The sequence below is a fragment of the Fundulus heteroclitus genome, unplaced genomic scaffold, assembly GCF_011125445.2.
Source record: "Fundulus heteroclitus isolate FHET01 unplaced genomic scaffold, MU-UCD_Fhet_4.1 scaffold_112, whole genome shotgun sequence".
NCBI classification, from domain to species: domain Eukaryota; kingdom Metazoa; phylum Chordata; class Actinopteri; order Cyprinodontiformes; family Fundulidae; genus Fundulus; species Fundulus heteroclitus.
In genome coordinates this window covers 100,739-120,597 of record NW_023396525.1, presented here as the reverse complement: position 1 = coordinate 120,597, position 19,859 = coordinate 100,739, and positions in this window count along the sequence as shown.

The following is a 19,859-nucleotide window of genomic DNA, read 5'->3' as shown; positions in this document are numbered from 1 at the left end:
TTTTCCATGGTGTGGGTGAGGATTCAGCAGATTTGAATTTGCCGTATTTTAATACAGCACTAGTCCAAACCAACCATTTCTTTGTGAGAGGGGGCGACTGACAAATATAGCAGAGTACCAAATAATTGTTTCCCCCTCTGTATAAATTGAAACATTATAAGGTGTGAGAGAGATTTCACAAACAATCATTACCAGAACCTTAAAAAATGTTGAAATGGAAGTGGGTAAAAACACATTTTCCCTTTGTCACACAATAAAGACCCAAGGAAGAAAAGAGAAGGTTTGTCTCTATCATGTGGATACAAAACGCCCACATTCATCTACAGCCTAAATCTGTATAAACATTGGCTTTTTTGTGTTCTGGTAATTTCAAATGTCAGGGGGATTATTGCTTCCAGGAAGGAATGTCTCTAGATGCATGTGTCAAGGGCGCTTCCTCCTCCCTTTGATGTCAACAAACGACTCTGAGAAAAGAGTCAGAAAACCACAATTTACCTTTGGTTTCAAAAACCATCTCAATGCGATCGCTCCTGGTCTGCTGCAGAGCCTGAAATGTATGAGTGACAGGCAGCAAACACATACACACGGGCATTTTGGAAGTCGCGCTCCACAAAAAATGACATTTAATTTTTGTCCGTCGATGTGCCTGCTAGCGGTGACACTCGATGGAGAAGTGGCTAATAGCAATTGGGTGGAGGGTGGTGGTGCGGGGGTACAGCGCTAAAGGTTTTGTCTCTTCATTCAGTCGCCCAGCGGGGAATTGAACTCGGTAGAGCACTTTTATTCACAGGGCCAGCGCCAATAGCCATTCCTGATCAATATGTTAGAGGGAGGTTGCAGTGAGAGGTCTCTTTGCTGAGCGTGCAAGCCACTCTCCTGGGATCTGTGAACAAAAACTCACAGTCAGATATATTACTTACACTGAGCAGAACAAAAATTAGAATTGTAGCCCTAAAGAATGAACATTTCAAAAAGTGTGGAGCCAGGAGTGGAAGCCAGTGGCGACAGAAGACAGTGTTCTTGCGCAACGATTTCTCTTTATTTTTTTGCTTATTTATTTGTTTTCCCCCACGCACCAATATTCTACCCCTGGAATCAGCTTTGTGAGCGTGGTCCTCACACCCTTGTGCTTTCAGTGTTGAAAGAAAAGTAAAATGTTGAAATCTACTAACTGAGAAATCCTCGCTGACTCCGGTGATGCCGACCTTTCTGCCTCGGATCACCCAGTGGGTACCTAGCCTTTTATAAGAGGCAGGGATTATGGAGGCTCCGTTTTTGCTATATAAAGTGCATTACACAAGAATTCATACCACTTAAGCTTTTTCTTTTTTTCATATTACAACCAACATTCACTGCAATTTGGGGATTATATTTGACTGGCCAATGTAATGTATGGCCTAATTGTACAGCATGGAAATGTTTTTTTTTTTTTTTTTCACAATTGAATCTGAAAAGTTTTGAGTTGCATTTGTATTCAGCCTCCTGTACTGTGGATACCACTATGTGAAACCCAGTCGCTTGCCTTTAAAAGCCCCATGATTATGAAACTGAGTCCACATGTGTGTAATCTGATCCCTGTGTAATTGTCAAGGCTTCAGGTTTCTTAGAGAATAGTAAAAAACAGGACAGCATAATAGGGTCCAAAAACATTCCACACCAGTCCTGATAAAAGTTAAGTTAAAAGCAGGGTTAGGTTCTGAAACAATATCTCAACATTGGACATCTCGGAAATCGCTGTTCAGACTATCATCTGTAAAATATGAGTATGGGATAGCTGCAAATTTATCAGATATGGCTATTCTTGCCAAGGTTGGGCAAAGACAGAATTAATGTCAGAAGCAGCCCAGAGACCCAAGTTAACTCTGGAGGAGCTGCAGAGACCTACAGCTAGCTCAGGGGAAAGAATCTGTTGACGGGACAGCTATTGTTTTTGCATTCTACAGATTAGCCCATATGAGACATTGCCAAGATGAAAGCTATTGTTGAAGGAAAGCTTTGAGACGTATGACACAAGCAATTAGGGAGACATTAAGCAAACGTGTAACAAGTTGTTCTGGTCAGGTGAGACCAAAGTTGAGTTTTTTGTCCAGCATGCAAAACACTATCTGTGTGGGGAAAGAAAAAGCACACCCTTATGAACATTGCATGCCCATACTGTTAAACAGTGGCAGCGTCATACTGTCGGGAGGAATTTATTTAATCATACAAGCTAGATGGTTGAAGTTAATGGGAAAGTATGGTGCAAAATATAGGACAATCCTACCAATCCATTTGACCTTTCAGCTGGACAGCAATACCAAAAATATAACCAGAGCCAGAAAGAATAATTTAAAATGGCCCAGTCAAAGTCAAGACCTTAGCTCAATTAAGTATATAGCAAGACATAACCACCGACATTCACATATCCTCTCCAGCCAGTCTGAATAAGAAAGGGCATACATTTCAGTTTTTAGTTTGTATAAAGCTAGAAGAGACATACACCAAAATAATTGGTGCCTGAATACAAATGCATGACATCTGACGTTTTCAGATTATTTTTTGTATTTAAAGAAATAATATACAATTGCCCTTTCATTTAAAAAAATGCTTTATTTTCTGTTGGCCTATTGCAACAACAAAAAATACATTGAAGTTTATTGTGGTACTGTGACTAAATGTGAAAAATATAAAGGGGTATTAACACTTTGGTAAACCACAAGACACACTTTCTGAATTGCAAAAATTGCCAGGTAATGCCTGTTCGAAAAAGGCTCAACCATTCAAGCTAGATTTGTTTGAGGTAAGCTGCTCTTGTTCTTACTTTGTGATGTGTAAGGTGTTCAATAAGTGCAAATGACTACTGCAACACTGAAGATTATTAGGGGCTGTGGAGAATTTCATCCAAGATGGACCACTTCTGTTTTTCTTTGTTTACTCTTGTGTAACAGTTATTGCATAGTGCGCAGCTTGAGGGAATTACAGCTTTGCTGTTTAGGCAGCATTAAGCCTCAAGACCCCAATATAAGGACAGCGGACAGTGCACATTTAAGGCAGGCAGCTTGGTAGACGCCACACAAGCAATAATTAACTCGAGGTTGATGTACTATGCAGGAATTTGGCAGGAGGGAGTTTGTCATGTGTTTCTTCCCCGATTTTTATGTGTTTTCTTTAGTCCTGAGCTGGCTCAGACGATGTCAGGTACCTGTGAAGAAAAGCACAGAGGAGAGATTGATGGCCCTCTCCCTGAAGCATCAGCTGCCATTTCCCTGCTTGACAGACCAACGGGCCATCATAGACATTAGTATAAACAAACAAAGATATGCCTCAATACCACTGGTACATAAATTACAGTAAAACAAAGCTCGTCTTGCTTTGGCCATGCAGGTGCACAATTAGAGATAGTTATTGTCTTCTTGTCTACCTAGAGAATTTATTAGTCATAGTCTGCAGTGGAATAATCTCTTCAATATAGAGCTGTTTGGCAATGACACAGAATATATTACCGTAGGGGACATGTTTGAGATATTTGGACAAAATATTAACAATGTCTCTTTTGCCAACCAGCTCATTATTCATCTTGAACGGGGCAGAGCTGTATTCTCAGTTCTCTGTAGGACAGGGATAGGAGGCATCCAAAGGTTATGAAAACCTTAGCAGGCTGATGCCAGAATTATCCGTCAACCGGAAAGATCCTTTTTCTGATAACACTGAATACAAAAAGAGGTGGTTTGTATTTGCAGATGTGTGTGTTTTACAAATATACCATCACTGCCATTGTGCCTGCACATTGTGCATAGAGATAAGTGGCGTTTTCTGACTCATATTTAATTTCATATGTGCCTGTCACAGCAATTAATGGAGATCAATGCAACCCGACACAGCACATCCCTCTGGAAGTCATTTGGCCGGTCAAGTCCATAGGAGGGGATTAAACAAAACAACTCTTTCAGAAAGCTGCAAAATGAGTAATGCCATCTGTATTTTGACATCAGCACTGGGCATGTATTGGTGCTCATCACTGATCAATTCTCTAATCACCGAAAGGTCCTTCAATCAATGACCAAGATAGCTTGTCTGGGGTGTACCCACAGTACCGTGACGTTGCACGGGCAAGCATAAGTGGACGGATGTGATGGAAAAATACAGAAATCTGCACCCATATGTGTTATTTACTGCTCCTCATGTCTACAATCTGGAAATTCGAGTTGAGTAGAACAGATGACACATCTTTATGTTCTGTACTTACTGGTAAAGGTTCATGAAGTAAGGAGTGGGGAGGTCAACACTGTCTTATCGATTGGTATGGATTGGCTAACAGCTGGAGTGCCTAAATTTTAGTTGTTACAGCTATATGACATTTATGTCCCGCCTATCACTAAATGCACACACTCTTTTATGTTCAACCTGCATTCTGCGCTGCCTATGACCAGCAGAAAAATAATGTACTGTTTAGCTTCCAATCAAACTAGTACAAAGTCAAACTGTGAGTTTCAGCAGCAGCCAAACAAAGTGCTGAGCTTTAGGTCTACAAAACAGTTGGTGCAGGGTTACCCAGCACATCGTGCCCGATAAAGACACAACTACTTTTATGCACACACAATCAGCAGTCATAATCAGCCACAGGATCAGTACAATATAGTGGTCCAGCAGAGCAAATAGCCACCCGCAGAACTGAGGGATGGCCGGACAAGGCCAGATTAACCATCAGTCACCATTTGATTGGGTTTGTGGAGTGATTAATGACGAGCCATGCAACCACCGCAGATAAGATTAGACCTTCACAGGTGATGAAGGGCATAGACTGTGGATATGTGTGGGAGGTGGTGGCTTTTGGGACATGAAAAAAAAACAATGCCATCAGATGACCTGTTTCACTGTAAGGTAAAGGAAACTTTTATGATATTCTGACTAAAACATGCATCAGAAGATAAATAAATAAATACTCAGTGACAAATCAAAAGGTTTCTTTAAGGTTTTGATGCATAAAGCCATCAAACTTAGATAAGGCAGATAGTGGTTGATGGAGTCAGAAAAGCTAATATAGTGTCTATTCAAGCTCTGTTTAAATAAATAACTTCCCGGTGGCTGATCAGAGAAACTGTTAGAATGAACTAATTAAACTGGTGCAATAATTTGTCATTTGATCTGAGTGGATTTTTAAGGAATATTTTTAATCAGGTACACAGCTATCCATCCATCTCTTCATCGTCTATACTAGCTTTTCTGTGCAGGGTCACGAGAGAGCGGGGACTTTCCTCCAGCAGTCTTTGAGCGAGAGGCAGGTTAAACCATGGAAAGGTTACCAGTCCATCACCGAAAAGACATCCATGCTCACAAACACACTCACACCTAAGGGCAATTTAAAGAGACCAATTCACCTAATAGTCTTTTTTTGGGACCGTGGGAGGAAGCTAGAATACCCGGCGAGAACCCACTAATACACGGGGAGAAAATGCAAACTCCATGCAGAAAGACCCCGGGCCAAAATTTAAACCAAGGAGCTTATTGCTACAAGGAAGCGGTGCGGTCAGTTGTGCCCCCATGAAGCCGTCTGCAGACAGCTAAAAGATAAATTTAGCTAAATTCCATGCTTTTTTTTATTATAAAGTGAAATATAAAATAAAGTTAAAAATAAAGTGTTTATCAGAAAATCTAAATTAATACATTTCTAATTTGTTTTATTTTGGCTCAAGCTATGGACACAGAGAATATGTTCATTGATCATTTTTTATTATTTTTTTCAAAAGTTTGAAAACAGCAGGATTGCAGCATATATTTAATTTCACATGTTAAGATATACAATATTAACTTGACTGATACAGAACAAACCATGGCTGTCACAGTCTCGGTTTGTGATTAGGTTGTAATGTCAAGGTAGAGATATTTAGCAATATTAGGTTTGGTAAAACCTTTAGAATGTATTCTACCAAGGTGCCATATAAAAAGCTTCCCTGACAACCACAGGCGACAACTGCCACAGGGTTAAGAAGCTCAGTAAGTTGGTGACACTCTTTTAGCACTGTCACTAATTTAGTTAAAGCTGGAAGAAGCCTAAAGACGTTTTTATAATTAATCCCTAAATTATTTATACCTCTAGCAGATTTCAGAATATGAATCAGGTTTAATCGCCCAGTTTGTGCACAAAAAAAACAAGGAATTTGACTTTGGTTCCACTTTGCTCTCAATAACGATATTTTCATATAAAAGCAAAACAGGTTTTTTTTGTGAATATTTACACATGCATTTTTTCGTACAAAGGAGGATATTGTGGCTGGATTGGTTCAACTATGCATGGTATCAATATGGGCACTCTGACCTGTTAAGTGTTCATCAGAAAGATAGTTTGGTGGAAGAAACTGCCTCCTTTCGTAAATAGCAGTCTAACTACAATAAAACAACATAAATGAGTGCTAATTCCGATCTATATTTGTTTGACCCCCGTAAAAATGGCAGGTGTATTTGATTTATACCCGTTTAATAATCAATGCAAAAATATTGTCTTGCATTACAGCAAGAAACCCTTCTAATGAGTACTGACTAGCTGTTTTCATGTTGCCCTGGTATTTTGACAATTTATCTTATCAATGAGCTCTAAGTCTTTGAGAGTGAAAGGTCTCCTTGTCCTCATCCTAATCTTTGGCTTCCTCCACAGATTCAAGGCAGGAATTTGACTTGGCGCTCCAAAACCTGAGACATGAAATGTGTTGGAAAAAGTTAAAACTTTACTTTAGCTAAATCTGCATAGGCAATAATTGATTTTGGGTTAAACAGGATTTCATCATAATGCCAGCCCCATGAAGAGAGGTTTCTGTAAAAATCATGTCCTGCATGACATGTTGTGTTCTGTCCCGCAATAATTGAGGGATAACAGTTCACTTTAAATTTTAATTAAAATGTTATTCATGGTTACTTAACCATGCTAAATATACCAACAAAATAAATGTAGATTATATTTTAAATGATTGTAATGGATAGTATTCATTCATCCAATATTCCTTTTTATAGTGTGCAAACACCAAAAAATAATTAGGAAATGTGCATATTTCTTTGCTGCTAAATGTGTTAAACCACCATCACGTAACATTTATATAATTTCATGATGCAGAGCTCTAGAAACATTGATTGGTTCACCAGAGTTAAAGAAGGAGAGTGTTACCATTTTCATCACATTAAGTGATTAGTAACTGGAGCAACTCGCAATGAGAAATCAAAATGTGGCATGACTGAGCACGGGAGAGAAGTCTGGAGTCACTGATGAAGCAATTTCTTATTGCCAGTAAAAGAAAAAAAGAAAAAGAAAGAAATCAACCAGAGGGAGAAATAAGTATGGCAGAAGTGCTACACGACCTCAAACTGTACTACTGCAGAAATGTAACCAATAAATTGCGCACAACTAATCTGTTTGATGACATGCTCAGCTGAGCAAAGAATACATCACGAAACAATTGAATTGGTTCAGGGAAAGACAGAAATTACAAGGAAACATCTCTAACTGACTTCAGGGATAGGAGGGCATAATTATCAGACGAACGACACAGTATTGCAAAGTTCCTAATGTGTCGAGAAGAAAAGATAATTTAAGGAAGTTGGTAAGTGGAATAACATATTAATTACATGTGAAAGATGGTCAGCTGAATACCAATGCTGCTAAGTGCACTTTTCCGTGAGTGTGTCCAATTTTAAAGGAGAGAAAAAAAAATCCAAGAAAAAACATCAGCAGTCAATTCTAGGCTGTTCTGGTCTGGCAGCCTGTCAGCATTTCCCCGCTACTTTACAGGTAAAGGCCAAGGAGGAAGGGAATTGCTGGCAGTCTAGTATAGCCAACAACTAAGAGTTAAATGACGATGAGACAGGTGCAATGTATACGGTGAGTCCCCAAGCGGCCCTTATTTCACCCGACAAAGGGGTTTCCCCCATCGGTCATATTTACTGCTTTTACCATACTGTACGCCCCACACTTTCTCACCCCTTCCGTTCCTCTACTTGTTTCTGCCCACGCATGCGTCTTGCTGAAAATAGCACTGTTTTAAGCCCAGGCCCCTTTGACAGAGGTCTTTATCAAAAATGCAGCCATTTGGAAGGTGGCAAGGACAGGTAAGAGTCATTCTTCTGTCAGGGCTCTGTGAAGCAGAAGAGAGAGGAATGACTGGAGCCCAGCTTTGCTAAAAATTCGAAATGATGGATCGTGCCAGTGATGGTTTCCAGTTTTCTGTTAGCAAAAATCAGAGAAAAAAAAGTCTGACTGAGGCTCTAATTACAATTATTTTTCGCTGTACTTACCTTGCTCCAATTAGTTGAGCTTTCTAGTGTGTTTACAGGGACCTCTTTGCTCCAGCTGTAAAATGGGTCACCAGATGTACAAAATAGTGGGGGGCCTCAATGTGGTGCTTAAGCCGCTGTGCATTTCCAATACATTATAGCAGTGATCCGTCTCAAATGGCTGCAATTATTCAAATGTCAGGCTTGGCTTTGCGCACTCATGGTGGCTTGCTGACAACGTACCTTAGAGGTATGTCAAAAGATTAATTGCAGTGGGGTTTTCTAATAGGGGGCATATCGTACTTTAGAGCACTAACTTTGGACTATCTGGTTACTTGAAATTGTAGAATTTATAGGATACATACGGGTGGTTTAGTTGAAAATACATTATAGTCATACACATTGTCTGTTATTTGGCTAATTTTCTGCTTGATCAGCTCTGATTAGTGAAGATTTAGTCAGAAACTAAAAATCATTCTTAGCACCTTATGCATGTGTTGCTAGGTGACAACAACACCTTTTGGTGTTGAAAACGTACCTGAAGGTTAGTTTTACTCAGTATCGGTAAGTTGTTTAAAATTGAACCAGAGGAAGTGAAAAGAAAAAAGCATTTTTAGGACAAGTCTACAGTTCATTAAGGCTGCTAGAAAGCAGAAGAGAGTGAGACTTCAGCAGATAAGAACTAAGTGGACTGTAAAGCAGGTGCTCTATTTAATCCTAGTTTTTAATCTCTGTTTTGTTCCAGAATTAAAATATGATTGCAAATTCAACACATATGGGCCGTTGCAAATGTCCAGTCCATAATCATTTTGTCTTGTTTTAAAATTGTATGACCTTCTCTCACACTATCAGGTTAAGCTTCATGTGATTAAAGTTGCAGCAGTGAACATTGCCAAATGTTATTATTTTAGGCCATCCCAAAGCTTTTTATGGATGTATCTGTAGGTATGTAATTATTAGAACAGAAAAAAACACATTTCAGGTAAACTGCTAAATGGTTAACAATGTTGTGCAAGTTACTTAAAAAGATAACTAGTTATAGTTACTGCTCCCATAAAGTAACTGATAATAATTCAGTTAAGTAACTGTTACCAGGCAAAATAACTAAGCAGTTATTTTTTGCCAAGGAATTTAGATGATCTGAAAACATTGTACACCACTCAATACAATTTTAGTGTGTGTGTGTGTGTGTGTGTGTGGGGGGGGGGGACAAGTCGAGTCAAGCATCAAGATAACCATCGTAAGTATTGCGCGCGCGCACACACACACACACATTTATATATATATATATACATTCAATACACAAATTGAAGACGCTTTATAAAATCAATGGCTTTTGTCTCTTTCTGCACTATTATCTATATTATGTATATATGAAATATTTTGTTGCATTTAATTGTACAAAACAAAAAAAATTAATAAGAAACCCAATTGAAAACGAGCAATAACCTAAAAGTATAATCTTCGGCTGAGTTCTGACCTTTTCTTAAAATCCCAAACAAATTACTTAGGTGTATTACTAACTCTCCATTTACTTATTTACCTATCCATCCTTTTTGGCTTTGACTTGAGCAAACGTAAAATAGTTTCTTAAGTTCCAGCTTCCAATTGTGTCTTTGAATTTGCAAGGCCCTTCTGCATCGCAATGTGTTGGCACAATGCCTGGCTGAACATCAGCCCACCTTAATCCTCCTCAGACAATCGGCATTACGTATGTAACCGGTAAGAAACTGGAGACCCGGTAAAAGGAGTAGCTGGAAAGGAAACAGGCCGGAGCGCACTCAGGAACCACTTAAAGGGAGAGAGAAAGGTTAGTGGCTGAACCACACTTAGTGAGGACGTGTGAACACTGAAAATAAGCCACTAACCTTCCTGGGAACCAGAATGTGTCAGAGGTCCACAAAAGTAGATCTGAGAGTTGCAGATGTATGTGCAGCTTTAACTAGTAATTAATCAGTTCCAAGCTGACAAGTTGTGGGGCTGAGGAAATAAGGGAATTCGTAATCTGGGCTTGAGTCATACACAATTGGCAGGAGACAGCAGAGGTTTCCGAAGGGAGCAAAGGAAGACAGGTTTGGTCGTGAGACAGTTCAGGTTTTCAGTGTCCAGAAATCCGAGGCCAACAGGAGTATCCAACAGGGGAAAGGCAAACAGGAATCCACAGAACAGAGCTGGTTGATATCAAGTACGCAATCAAAGAACGCTGGATGGTTTGCTCACACTATGGTTTTCAAAACAATTGCCTAAACAATTAGTGGAACTGGGCACAGGAGAGCAACACAGCCAGTGAAAAAAAAACTAGATTGATCATGGTTGTAGAAGCATTACAACATGTGCCTCTATCTCATTCCCCCCATCCCCACCTATCCATCCCATTCACAGGTCTTCACTTGACAAAAGTTTTATTTGGTTGACAAGTTGTAGTAACGTGCCAGATTGTATAGTAAGTGACATAACAGTGTTGCCGAAACAAGGAGAGTGATCAGTTACTGTTGGTAATGGAGTTATTTTCTGATGCCGTTACTACCAACACAGTTAGTTCAAAAATACAACTCACTGCATACTATTGATTATGAAAGTGAACCACTTTGCTGCAGCTGGTGCCATTAAACTGGACCTTGCTAACATAATTAATCCTACAGCACCATCGACCAGAATGAGGAGGAAACCAATGCTGAATTGCAGACAGCAGGTACGTATTTGGGAGTCCAGGTCTATGTTTCTTATTAGTCTCCCAAAGGAACGCAGTACATAAATATAACAAAACAAGCAACATGAATTACCACAATGAGTAATTATAAAAAATATCATGCTAAAAATCTTATTAAACCATCACTTATTTTCGTCTTTGCTCATCTCCTGCAAAACTGTTGTTTAACAGTTTAATTGAAATAGAAAAAAAAGAAACATGTTTCTAATACAATTTTGCTTACAAAAAGGTATCCATTACCTTCTCTCCTACTTTATAAAATGCTCACTCAGATGACAATTTACGTATGTTTTGTATTCAACCAAATGATGTTAGCCTATTAAATAATGGCCTGTTCAAACAGCTGTTGTAAAATGAATAGGATTTGGGTATTTATTATCTTGTTCACGGTCTTCATCATATAAGGAATCTGGACCCAATCTGGTCACCAAAACCAGCAAGTGATACCATATTTCATACAGTCAGGTTCAATAAAATATTTCCAGATCTGTTAAATGGCAAGTTGCATTAAATAATTAGGTAATAATTGTTTTAGGTGGTAACTAAAAGCAATGTGTGCTTGCCCAACATTGTGTTGTGTAAAATATTTAAACAACTCAATAACTTTAGAGAAGGCAAGAATAGGTGAGGGCAAATATCCACTGGCCCTGTAAAACAGACAGGAAGTAATTGCCCTTTGAGTACAGCTAGACTAAGAGTTTGATTCTGTGTAAAGCGTGCTACAGATTTTATTCTGCTCATTTTCTGTAAGAAATTTTATAAAGAAAATTGGAGGAATTATTTATTTTACCAAATTTATTAATCTTGTTAATAGAAGCTGACATTTAATCGTGGTTATTTTAATCCTTTCAAACCACGAATCACCATTGACTTTCATCCAGTTTTTTCTGTGCCCAAGTGATGAGGTTAGGTAAAAACATGCTTTTAAAAAAATAAATGCTCAAACTTTTCTTTAAAAAGTTTGTTTCATAGGTTGAAAGAAGCTAATTAAATTGTTGCACTCAATGTGCAACTCACAGGACTCATAAAATCGTAATGAGCTGTGTAAAAAAAATAAAATAAAATAAAATGATAGTAATAAACAAAGAAAATGAGTAAAAAACTTCCAACGTTCCTGTCTAAAATGTGGCTGGTACCACTGATCCATGCAGAGTGCTCTGAGGTTTTGTTCCATAGTATGACCACCACACCGTCTGCTGTTTAATGAAGCCATTTATAAAGTTGAATAAACAGCCATCTGTGTTTGTGCTTCAAAAGGTAACAGGAATATGCTAAATTTGAATGGAATAAACATTTTTATAGATTTCCTCAAACTTTTCTTTAATGAACACTTGGATCCCTCTTATGACATAGTCCATACTTTCATTTGCAAATTGTCAAATTTCCATTATTCTCATTTGTTTCAATTTTATTTATTTTTTTATCTTCTGTGTATTCAATGTTTCTGTAATTTCACTGAACATATGCACTAAAAACCAAAATGCGGTAAAACTGTAAGGATTCTTTGCCTTCTGGCAGGACTTTCAGGTTCCCCTGGTGTCAGGCCAGAACTTACTAAGCATGTAAAGTGTAAGTCTAAAACTGACAGACGGATCTCTGCAGTCTCTGCAAGAGATTTACCATTTTCCACCGACTTGTAAGAGGCCAAATGTTCCAACCTCGTACTACTCAGGTAGTACGAAACAAATTGGATTTTACATTGAATCTTTCAATTTTCATGGTGTAATTTGAAAAATTGTATTATTTCCATCAAAGACAAAAATATTGTCTGACTTTAATGGGAAATTCAGTTGGAAAATGTACGCTATATAAAGTGATTTATTCTTTGAAATTTAATGCAATGTTGAAACTTTGAACATATGTAAATGCTGCTGGTCGGCTGCATATATTCTTGAATCAAAAGTAGATGGGAAAAGATGTAGTAGTGTGTTTCCCTTTTAAAATAACCCTGGGCTGGGAAAAAAAGACCCAGCTAACCTAAAGTTTACAAACAGGAGCTAATAGCTCCTGAAAAGATCCTAGAGCAGTAACATCTCAAGTACTATTCCATTGGTTTGCAGTCATAAACTGACATCAGCCAAACACCAAACATCTAAGTATATTTTAGAGAACCGTGGTTTGGAAATGGGCTGCACGGTTGAACAATTGTTAGCACAGTTGTCTGGCAGCAAAATAGCCTTCGGCTCAATTTTTGACATGGGGACTTTCTGCACAGAGCTTTCATGTTTACCCCGTCTACATCTGCAACACCTCCAATTGAATGGAGTTGCTGAACCTGGGGAGACCTCTATATATTCTCCACTCTCCCAGTGTTTTAAGTGCCATATCCTTGAAAACCTCCGTGTGAGTAGACCATCCAGTGTTCTTTGGTTGCCTGCCTGTGATCGACCAGTTTTTGCCTTGTTACCTTTTTTACCTTGCCCCTGTCCGAGTCTCCTGTTGGCTTCAGTTTCTGGGCACTGAAAACCTGAACAGTCTCACTACCTGCTCCACATTTAATCTGCCTGAAGCGGATTGTTTATTCAGGAATTCAGATCACTCAAGCAGAGCCCTTGGATCCACCAGTCAGAACCAGTGCAACCTCCCAGCTTCTGAATAGGTTACTGGCTTTTATTCGGGGCACGGTACATCACACTGAGTTGGTCCTGGCCACTAACCTTGTTGTCCTCCCTGCAGTGGTTCCTGAGTGCGCTCCAGTCAGTTCCTGTTCCAGCAACACCAGTATTTCAATAAACCTTTTAAAACCATTCCTGTTTCTTCTTCACTATAATAGTTTCTTCTGAACTATTATAGTGATAGAATGGTGACTTGCCCAGGCTGTACACCCAATCTGTGTTTTTACCCTTTATGCCAAAATTCAGAGACAGATAAACCCCATTAGGTGTTGCAGCTTCCTGTTTGATTTATGCATTATTTAAAAAAAAAATATTTTTCAATGCTTACATGAAACAGGTAAGCTGTTTTGTTCTGTAACAAAACTAGCTGGTATAATAAACATCAGAATTCACAAATTATTTTTTTTACTTATTAAACATAAGTTTAAAGTTTTATAGCAATGCATTTTATACATTAAACATATGTACTTAAGGTTTAAGTGTTTTGAATATCTTCATGAACCATAGAAAGAAAAAAAACAAATGGGAATGTAAATTAATTTGAGGGTGTAAACATAAATTACATGGACCAAAATGGGAAGTCACATATCTCTTGCAGACAGAAGGTCACTCTAGACTTCAATGCTTCTTATCTGCATAATTATGTTTTCTGACATCACAAAGAACTTAGGAAAGGACTGATTAAAGACATTCCCAGTAGCAGTAATGGCTCTTCATTCTAATCAATTCCTTGTTATCAATGACACCAAATGGGTAAAGACAGGATGAAAATGAGGTTCTTGTACAGATGTATTCTGATAAACATGCGATCACTTTGTCTTCCCAATTGACTGGAGGCACTGACAAACAGCAGCGGAGCACAGTTCAGACTATTTTTACCTTGCACTTCGACAGCCAAATCCATCAAATATGAGGCCGCTTCCTAAGCATTTGAATCACAAGGACAAAGGTTAGCCTGAACTCAACCAGGCAGTTTATCTACAAATGGGCCCACAGTGCAAAAATTTGCTCCACTATAATTTCACACCCACTGAAAATTGCACAAATAAATACCCGTTGTGGAAAAACCTTCTCCAGCACAGCGTACCAAAATTTTTCATGTGTAATAGATGAATTTAATGTTAGCATTACAAGGCAGAGAATGTAGTAGAGAGGTCATTATTTGTGGTGTTAGAAAAAGTAATCCCACAAAGCTTGAGCTTACAATGTGGGCAGTGTAGATATTTTGAGAAAATGGATGACTGAACATGGTTTTAAGCTTTTTTTTATTATTATTTTCATGGTTTTTAAAAGCAGACTTATAATTACTGCATTTTCATGACACTCAATTTAGTGTGGTGATATTGTTACGCCACATCATGTCTGTCACAGCTATTGGTCTATTCGTACTGCAATTAAAATACAATGCTCCAGGCGGTGTTGAAGAAACCAGCAAAAAATGAGTGTAGCTGGTGCTTAGGTTTCACTAACTTTTAATGAGGGGCAGATGACACGTACTCAGTGGGATACATGCATTAATGTTGATCCTCTGTTCAGACTGCCATGGCTCAGTGTTGCCATAGCTGTCTATTGCATATCTTGGCATACTGAAAAGAATTTATGCAGTAGTTAATTTCAAAGAAGTTGTTTAAAATAAAAAGAACACCATATGTAACATTTATCTGCTCTCGTCTGATGCAGGAACAGTTATGAAAGAAGGAAAACAACCAAAATGAAGATTGCACTGGTCTGATAGGCAGATAAATAGAAGTTATCAGGGTAAGCCATATTGGTATGAGTTCAGAGCTGATCATGATATATTGCTTGCAAAATCAGACATTATATAGTGCCAAGCAAAAGTATTCAAATTTTTTGCATGACAACAATAAACTTCACTCTATTTTATTGAGATTTTAAGACAGAAAAACATGGTTGTGAAGAGGATGGAAATGAACATGTGATTTGTTAGTATTTTATTAATTAGCATATAAGTCAAATGTACATTTGTATTCAGTGGATGTGAGTTGATATTTTTTCAGAAACACCTTCCACTGTCATCCCAAATCTTTTTAGTAGTACATCTTTACTATCTTTGCACACCTAGTGCCTGTAATTTCTGCCTGTTTTTCTTTGCAAAGGCAAGTTTATTTGTATAGAAAATGTCTGACAAGAACAGAGGCAGACGACCCAGAATTCAGCCAGACGCAAGAACCGGGATACCAGGCAGAATGGCAAAATGGATAATCAGAGTACGTATTCAAAAAGCAGTCCAAAGTCAAACCAGGTGATCAGAACTGCAGGAATCGTCCAGAGCAGAAACTGGGAGCAGAGTCAGGGCAAAGATACAGGTCCGGTAACAGGCAGGCAAAAACAGAACCGAGAAGGACAAAGCAGGCTCAGAGAATCCAGGGACAGAAAACAGGTCAGGTAACAGGCAGGTAATCAGGTACTACAAGGATCAGGCTGGCTCAAATAATCCGGAGGCAAAATCGGGTCAGATCACAGGTAGGCAGGCAAACAGAAAACGCTGGACTAGACTCACCGAATGGCTCAAAATAATCTGGCAGAGAAAAGCAGGTTGAGGTGAGTATGTAAGGAAGTGAACAGGTGACCGGAGGGAAAACTAATTACTGGTAACAGGTGGAACTGATCTAAGGAAGGGTGGTGACTAGAAGTGGACTGAACTGATTGGTTAGTGGCTGAGAGGTGAACTGAACTGACTGGTTCAGAAAAGTCCAAAACTAAAAACCCAAGCTATGACAATTTCAAAAATAATAAAAGTGCTGTAATTCACTTTAAGATCATTAAGATTGAAATGCCTGGATCTGGAGACTTGATAATTCAACCTATTCCAGAAGTGAACGTTTAAAAGTTTATCATCAATAAACCGGTGTCGCTGGAACTGGAACTGACTGGAGCACATAGTGGGATCACTGCAGGGAGAACAGCAAAGTGAGTGGCTAAGAACAACTCAGTGAATGTGAGTGCACTTCCATTCAGTGTGAGTGCACTGAATGAAAGGCACTAACCTTCTCAGATGCCGGGAGGTTGCACTGGCTCTGAGGATTGAACCCAACGGCTCCGTCTGGATGATTCAGAACACTAGGTGACTGATCCGAATCTTGCTGGCACTAGGCAGGGCAAAGGCTACCGGGGAAGCCATCAGTTGAAGGTTTTGCACAGGGAGACAGTCTACAGGGAAGAGGTTTCCAGAAGGGCTAGACGAGAGGGGAATCCGGGATCCAGGCGAGAGAATCGGTATCAGGAGGCGCACACACCAATCAGAGGTTTCCAAGGGGGACAAAAAGAGGAGACAGGTCCTGGGTCCAGGCTTGGGTCATACACGGCAGGCTGGAGAAGAAAGGGACAGAGGCAGACAGGCTTGGTCGAGAGGCAAGGCAGGCAGAAGAAAAAAGGAATGAGACAGGTCAAGATGAGGGGGACAATACAAGAAACTTCGGATGGTCTAACCATACAATGGCTTTTAAGAATCTGGTGGTCACCTACTTGGAGAGCCAGGAATATATAGTGGTCCTCGCATGCTTTACAGCTCCCAGTAATTAGAGCTGCCGGAGGTGTAACCATTCAGACTTGATTGCAGGTGCAGCACAGAGAGCAGGGAGGGATGCACACCGCAGGTTCTTCAGAGTTACCACGGGCCTCTTGGCTGTTTCTCTAATAATGCCCTCTCAGCAGGCCTGCCAGTTTAATGTTTCATGTCCTGTGTTACGCCCCCAAGGTCTAGAGGTTCAGGGTCAGCAACATAAAAATGTGTCCAGAGAAATGAAAGTGAAATGAAAAGGTGATTTATAACAAAAAAGGGTTTTACAAACACAAAACAATATAACCCAATTTAAAACAAAAGAAGTGACTGACAATTGTAAGAATGCCAAGTGCAAGTTAAATTGCTAAGTGTTCAAACAAGTCAGTTTAGAGTAACGCAAACCAACCCAAAAGGGGAAAGAAACACACATACAAAAGGGAGCACCAAGTTTCCCATACACAAGCTTCTAGCTTGTACAAAGTCAATCTAAACACGGTTTCAAAGTACTTAACCAAACCAGCAAACACAACTAATTTGAATGGCCCAAAACAATTGAAACCACCAACGGTGTGACAACAGCTTCACTAAACTGCTTCCTACTAGCTGTCCCCACAGAAGGAATGACTTCAGGAGTCTTTTATAGTGGTGTGGTGAGCCTCATCAGTGTCTGATTGGCATGGCAGTCCTCTGCTGGTCCAATGAGGTCGCAGCTCCTCTGCAGCCCACCAGCAGCCAATCAGGTAGGTGTTCTGTCACAACAGAATCTGCATAACAAACAAGCCAGCACAGCCTCCATAGGCCAGGGGCCGTAACATCCTGGTTGATTTGATGTTTCGTTTCTTGTTTTACTCTTTCCATTTTGAATCATGGATGGATCACAGCTCTGTGAGAAGTTCAATGTGTGTGGTATTGTTTTATAACTTAACCTGGCTTTAAATGTCTCCTCATTTGACCCATCTACTGCATTTTTTGTTCATCATAAAGCAGTTTTTTTCCACTAAAACTCCAATAAAGTCCTTCACAAACCAGCTGTTTAGATACTGTGTTTAAATATCCAACTGGTGGATTCTATATCACTAATGAGGTGACGTCTAAAGGCAATTGGCTGCAACATATTTTATTTAGGGCTATTAGAGTGAAGTGAGTTTACTGTATATGCATGCCACATTTTTTGATTTTGTAGTTGTAAAAGATTCTGAAAATCATCAATGTCTTCCGTTCCACTTCACATTTGTGCACTATTTCTGATGGTCTATCACATCCAATCCTAATAAATACACATCCAAGTTTGTCCTTCAAATGTGACTAAAGGTGAAAAAGTTCAGAGGATGTTATTATACTTTTGCAGGGTACTATATAATTTGTCACCAGGTAGTAAAATGATTAAAGTGTGTAGAAATTACAATTGTCCTAATAACATTTAATTACATTCTTCCACTATATTGCAACGTACAGTCAGATTTTGATCCATCAGGCATTACTGTCTGAGATTCAGTGCACCAGTATATCCAGATTCAGGTCCAGACCTTAATATTAATGAAGAGAGCAGAGTTCGATAATATGGCTGAAGCTGACATCTCATATTCAGTCCCCAGTAAAAGTTGGTCCAGGAAAGAAAAAATGCTGATTCTGATCATCTGGACAGAGTAGTAACTTAGAAATGTCCAATTTACAGCAAACGTCCCCCTGTAACTCTTCCCATGACAGTACTGATTTTAGCTAAATTAGGTCAGCTCTGACAGTATATCCATGAACCTTTTGATTTGCAGTGTTCAGAATTGTGTAATTTTTCATGAGCACCTATAATGTCCTGCTAGAAAGTTGGATCTTCAACAATGTAAATTTATTTTAAAAGTTGCTGTGGCACCAGATAATTTGCCTTCTTTAAGCATGATGGAGGGAATGTATTTTACGTCTTTGCTCTTGGTATGCACTACAAATGTCACTGACTGCTTATAAAATTGATAGACTTTAGTTTCCCAAGTGGAAAAGTTTAAGCTGACGAAGAAAATCAACTTATCCCAGCAGAAGTTGGAACCGTGGCATTTCTATTTAAAAGTACAAATCATCTAAAAATCAAATATAGATTTCCAATTTGCTGTTCATGCATTTGGAAGAACAGTTGTGCAGTAATAAATCCTTTGCCTTCTAAACTTTCATTTAACTTCTGCCTTCCATTTTACGGCAGCAGCTGCTCATGTTCTTCAGTCATTCAGTCACCCAAAAAGAGTGTGAATCGAGAAAAGGAGATCCTTTTCTCAGACCATTACCATCCATTTCCCAAAGGTGCAAACCCCATCACACAGTGTTTTTAGAGACTGTAAGAAAGAGGCTTGGCAGAATAGAAGAATACATTTCTACTTAATTAATTCCTTTCCTTACTTTAGGTATTAAAAGGCAATGGTCTGTTTAACAACTTTCAGCGACACTAAACGGGCAATTAGTCACAGCCTAATCATTTTTCATACATTTTATGTGTATGCCTAGGGTGGTGTATGCTCCCGGGAGGGTCATCCCACAAGCCATCTTACTTCCACAACTCTTTTTACAGCTTTCCACATCTACAAAGGATTAAGTCATTTCATTTCTTTTGTCCCCAGCCAGTTTGCTGTTAACCATGCTTTGCTCTGTGATCAGCTGAGATACTCACACCTCTGTAGTTTGTTCCTGTAGCTCCAACCACCTGCTTCTGATAAGTAAGAGTAAGACAAGAACAGTCGGAGGAAAAAGCTCTCCAACACATACATTCTTGTTAAACTTATAATCAGCTGAG